We start from the raw sequence: 6,116 nt of genomic DNA, 5'->3' as shown, positions 1-6,116 counted from the left end.
GTCCTGCAAGACAGGCTGTGCCTGTCTTCCCAAACGAGACGCCAAATGCTCGGCGTGAGGTGTCGGAGGAGGTGCTGCTGGCAGGGAGATGCTGGTAGAGTGCCCCAGGTGTCTCCAAGGGGACAAGACTGGAGGGAACTCTGGTGTCCCGGCACCTGCCGCCAGGTGGAAAGTGTGAAGAGGCCTCTCCCCACACTCCTGCTCTGTGGAGGAGGCTGAGCACGCAGCCCTGAGCACTTGGGATATACGCACCCCAGCAGGTGGGAGGCCAGGCCCACGCTGGATCACACCTGCTGTCCCTGGTGGTTCTGAGAAATTGCAATGTGAATGATGAGGTTCAGCTGGACTCTCTCCTGATAGACTCCTGCAAGCTAATTGGAAATAAGACACACACAGACTTAAAGTGAAGGTTTGGTAAAAGGTATTCCGTGCAAATGGAAACCAAAAAAGATCAGGAGTAGCTATATTTAAATCAGATAAACCAGGCAACAAATCAAGGACTGTAAAAAGAAAGTCACCATGTTATGATAAAGGGGTCAATTCAGCAAAAGGTTATAACAATTATAAATATCTATGCACCCAACACCAGAGCACCCACATATACAAGCAGACATGGATAGATCTAAAGGGAATCGTGGACTGTGATACAGTGATGGGAGACTTCAGCTCCGCACCCTCAGTAATGGGCAGATCATCCAGACAGGAACTCAGCAGAGCAGCATCTGAGTTAAAGAGCACACCAGGTCTATTAGGCCTAAATGACAGTAACTCAGCGTTTCACCCAGCTGCTGCAGAATTGACGCTTTCTTTTATCAGCACATGAACATTGTCCAGAATAGACCATACCTTAGGTCACAAAACAAGTCTCAATAAATTCAAAGTAGAACTCATATCAAGTACCTTTCCTGATTACAACAGAATAAAACTAGAAGTCAGTAGAGAGAAGAACTCCAGAAAAATACACGAACACATGGAAATTAAACAACATGCCCCTAAACAACCAATGGGGCTGGGGCCAGAAAAACAGGTCCTGTGAGTCTCTTATCTTACCTGAATGCCAAGGAGAGGAGCTTCTAGAAGGAGGAGGGTTGGGGGTGGAGGGGCTGCAGTGTGGGGACCGGGACATGGGATGGGGCTGCCTGGGGGCCAGTGGTGGGGGGAAGCAGGAGGGTCTGCTCTGCGAGGAAATGCGAGTTCTGCTCCAGGGACCCTGTCCTCCCAGGGCAGGGGAGGTGGGGCTGCCCTGCGCGGTTTGGTGGCAGGGGCTGCGGGGCTCACAGGAGATTCTGCTGGGACTGCTGGGAGTCAGGCTGAACTGCAGACAGGCGGGGACACCGGTGGGGGTGGGGGTTGGGGGGGGATGCCAGGCTCTGCCCCAGATGCCTCCCTTCCTGCAATACCCCTGGCTGGGGTGCTCGCTGTGGAGGCTCCCGGCCCTGCCCACCTGCCTGTGCCCTGGGGAGTGGAGGTGGAGGCTGAGCCCTGGAGAACAGGGTTGTTTTCATGATCAGTGATGGTATTTCCAGGGTCCTCTCCTGCGTCTGTCTTCCCAAACAAGATGCCAAATTCTCAGCGTGAGGTGTTGGAAGAGGTGCTGCTGGCAGGGAGATGCTGGCAGGGAGATGCTGGTAGAGTGCCCCGGGTGTCTCCGAGGGGACGAGACTGGAGGGAACTCTGGTGTCCCAGCACCTGCTGCCGGGTAGAAAGTGAAGAGGCCTCTCCCCACACTCCTGCTCTGTGGAGGAGGCTGAGCACGCAGCCCTGAGCACTTGGGATATACGCACCCCAGCAGGTGGGAGGCCAGGCCCACGCTGGATCACACCTGCTGTCCCTGGCGGTTCTGAGAAATTGCAATGTGAATGATGAGGTTCAGCTGGACTTTCTCCTGATAGACTCCTGCAAGCTAATTGGAAATAAAATGCATGAGCTCTTCTTTTAATGAGAAAAGGCAGATTCAGCTGGAAATAGTCAGTGAGGGACTGGCGCAAACTCAGAGGCTGCGGAAAGAAAATTGAAGTTTGAAGGCATTTGAAAAATATGGCAATTCTCCCCAAACACTGACCGGACGATGCATGAGTACCCCTGGCTCTGAGTCAGGGCAGGGCTGGCGATGCCGGCCATTCCCAGCACAATACTGTCCCGCCTCCACTGTCACGATCTCTTAATTAAATCACAGTACCGATGGGTTTGCTGTCACAGTTATACTGATGGTCTCTAGGAAGCTGCTCTGAGAGCCAGGAGCTGGAGCATTTGAGGGCTGGCCAGGGCCTCAGGTCCACGAACCACAACCCCTGGGCCCCCTCCGGCCCTGCTCCCCACCCGCACCCATCGCTCTCCTCTTTGGGTGTTCCTAGCCCTTGTGCTCGCCCTCCTTCCTTCCCATGGGCATTCTTAGAAATGGGCTTGGGGCCAGGTGCAGTGGTTTATGCCTGTAATTGCAGCACTTTGGGAGGATGGGGCGGGAAGATCACAATGTCATAAGTTCGAGACCAGCCTGGCCAATATAGTGCAACCCCACCTCTACTAAAAATACCAAAAAATTTTCTGGGCATGATGGCACGTGCCTGTAATCCCAGCCACTTGGGAGGCTGAGGCAGGAGAATTACTTGAACCTGGGAGGCTGAGGTTGCAGTGAGCTGAGATCGTGCCACTAGACTCCAGTCTGGGCGACAGAGCAAGACTCTGTTTTAAAAAAAAAAAAAAAAGAAAGAAAAGAAATGGGCTTGGCCAGGTGCAGTGGCTGAGCCTGTAATCCCAGCACTGTGAAAGGCTGAGGTAGGTGGATCACTTGAGGCCAGGATTTCAAGATTAGCCTGATCAGCATGGTGAAACTCCATTGCTACTAAAAATACAAAAATTAGCTGGGTGTGGTGGTGCGTGCCAGTAATCCCCGCTACTCGGGAGGCTGAGGCAGGAGAATCGCTTGAACCCAGGAGGCGAGGGTTGGGGTTGCAGTGAGCTGAGATCGTGCCTTAGCACTCCAGCCTGAGTGGCAGAGCAAGACTCAAAAAAAAAAAAAAAAAAAAAGGAATGGGCTTGGCCACAGTTCCGTAGCAGCTCTTGACGCTGGGGGAGTGAGTGGCTGGTGATCTGCCCCAGGCGTCTGGCCGTGACCTTCAGCCGCACTATCCTCTGCACTTAGCCAGAAGCCCCCTGAGGTCTCGTTATTAGAACTCCCTGAGCCCCCGAGACCTGCTGCGGGAGCCGGTGGTGTTAGTGTCTGTCCTTGTGTGACAAGGTCACCACAAACCTGGCAGCTCAAAACCACACACATCTGTATCTCACAGTCTCTGTGGCCAGTGGTCTGGCACTGCTTAGTGGGTCCCCGGCTCGCTCCACAGGCTGCCATCAGGTGGCAGCTGGGCTGGAGGCTGAGCTGGCGCAGAGTTCGCCTCTGTGTTCGCTCAGGGTGCTGGCACCCATCCGTCCTTTCAGCTGTAGGACTGATAGCTTTGTTTTCTCACTGGCTTTTGTCCAGAGCCTGCCCTTTGTCCAGAGGCTGCCCTCTGGTGCTAGAGGCCACTGAAGGTCCCTGGCACGCAGGGTTGCCCAATATGGCTGCTGCATCCCTGCAGGAAGGAGAGAGCAGCTCCAGCAAAGCAGGGTCACAGTTGTACGTGGCGTGGTCATGCACACACAGTTAGCCACGGACACCCCATCACTTTGATCCCATGTTGTGGCTTAGGAGCAAGAAACGGGTCCCAGCAACACCCAAGGGGAGGGCACCAGGCAGGGGCACAAACCCCTGAGCTGGGGGCACCTTTGGGTGAGGGCCGCAGGCTCCAAGTGCATGCTGGGATGGGAAAGGCCAACGTACCCAGGTCAGGTTTGCAGAATGACCTGAACCCCACCCTCCTCTGTCCAGCCTGAACCCCACCTTCCTCTGTCCAGGCCTCTGTGAAGCCTCTCTCTCCTGGCTGCTTTCATGGGCTGGTGTTGAGTGTCTGTGTCCAGCCTGAACCCCACCCCTGAACCCGTCCCTCCTCTGTCCAGACCTGCCCCTTGTGAGGCTTCCTCAGCTTTTGCTTTTGTTATTGACTCTCTCTGGTGCCCTCTCCTCTCTTTGCCAAACTTGGGCTTCTGGCAAAAGCGTATGTGTAAGCCTAGCACTAAAACAGAGTCCAGACACTGGGGAAAAGCTGTGGAACTTCAAGGAGAAGTAGGCAAATCCACTATCATAGTTAGACTCTGTCAGTAATTGATAGCTTTAGCAGGCATAAAATTGTGAAGACATTTGAACCGGACAGCACCATTAATCAATTGGATCTAATTGACAGCTATAAATGATTTCGTCTACCACAGCGGATTACACATTCTTCCCAAACACACATGGAATATTCACCAAAACTGACCACATCGCAGGCCACAAAACACATCTTACCAAGCGTAAAAGACCAGAAAGCATACAAGATATGTTCTCAGACCACAATGGAATTGAACTAGAAACCAATAACTAAAAAAATCTTAAAATATGTTAAGAATAAATAATACAGGGATCAAAAAAATCTCAAGAAAAATTAACAAATATTTTTAACTAGATGAAAACACAACTTATCATAGTTGGAAGGATGAGCAAATGCAGTGCGTGGAGCAGGATTTGCAGCATTCGGTGCAAATACTGGAGAAAAAGATCTAAGGTGAGGCTCTCACCTTAGAACACCATGTTCATTAGTCTGTTCTCATGCTGCTGATAAAGACATATCCCAGACTGCATAATTTCTAAAGAAAAAAAGGTTTAATGAACTCCCAGTTCCATGTGCCTTGGGGAGGCCTCACAATCATGGTGGAAGGTGAAAGTCACATCTTACATGGTGCAGGCAAGAGAGATTGAGAACCAAGTTGAAAGGGAAACCTCGTATAAAACCATCAGATATTGTGAGACCTATTCAGTACAAGGAGAACAGTATGGGGGAAACCACCTCATGATTCAGTTATCTTCCACCAGGTCCATCCCACAACACATGGGAATTATGGGAACTACAATTTAAGATGAGATTTGGGTGGGGACACAGAGCCAAACCACATCACTCCACCCCTGGCCCCTCCCAAATCTCATGCCTTCAGTTTTCAAAACTAATCATGCCTTCCCAACAGTCCCCCAAGTCTTATTCATCATTAATTCAAAAGTCCACAGTCCAAAGTCTCACCTGAGACAAGGCAAGTCCCTTTCACCTATGAGCCTGTAAAATCAAAAGCAAGCAAGTTACTTCCTAGATACAATAAGGGTGCAGGCATTGGGTAAATACACCCACTCCAAATGGAAGGAATTGGCCAAAACAAAGGACTTAAAAGGCCCCCTGCATGTCCAGAATCCAGCGAGGCGGTTACATCTTAAAGTTCTGGAATGATCTCCTTTGACTTCATGTTTCACATCCGGGTCAGGCTGATGCAAGAGGTAAGTTCCCAGGGTCTTGAGGAGCTCCACTCCTGTGGCTTTTCAGGGCACAGCCTCTGTCCTGGCTGCTTTCAGAGCCTGGCGTTGAGTGTCGATAGCTTTTCCAGGTGCTTGGTGCAAGCTGTCAGTGGATCTGCCATTTTGGCATCTGGAGGACAGCTGTCCTCTTCTCACCACCACTAGGCAGTGCCCCAGCAGGGACTCTGTGTGGGGCTCCAACCTCATGTTTTCCTTCCACACTGCCCTGGCAGAGGTTCCCCATGACAGCCCCATCCCTGCAGCAAACCAGTCTGGATGTCCAGGTGTTCCCACATATTCTCTGAAATCTAGGTGGAGGTTCCCAAACCTCAATTCTTGACTTTTGTGCCTCTGCAGGCTCAACACTACCTGCCAAAGCTTGGGCTTACACCCTCCGAAGCCACAGCCTGGGCTGTACCGTGGTCCCTTTTAGCTATGGCTAGAGCATCTGGGATGCAGGGCAAGAAGTCCCCAGGCTGCACACAGCAGAGGGACCCTGGGCCCAGCCCTTGAAACCATTTCTTCATCCTAGGCCTCTGGGTCTGTGATGGGAGGGGCTGCCACAGAGGTCTCTGACATGCCCTGGGTGATGGTGTTTGTCCGGGGTGACGGTGTCTGAGGTGATGGTGTTTGTCCGAAGTGACAGTGTTTGGGGTGACAGGGTTTGTGACAGTGTTTGTCTGGGGTGACGGTGTCTGAGGTG

The sequence above is a fragment of the Cebus imitator genome, unplaced genomic scaffold (assembly GCF_001604975.1).
Source record: "Cebus imitator isolate Cc_AM_T3 unplaced genomic scaffold, Cebus_imitator-1.0 Scaffold329, whole genome shotgun sequence".
NCBI lineage: Eukaryota > Metazoa > Chordata > Mammalia > Primates > Cebidae > Cebus > Cebus imitator.
Note: the sequence above shows the minus strand (reverse complement) of the source record.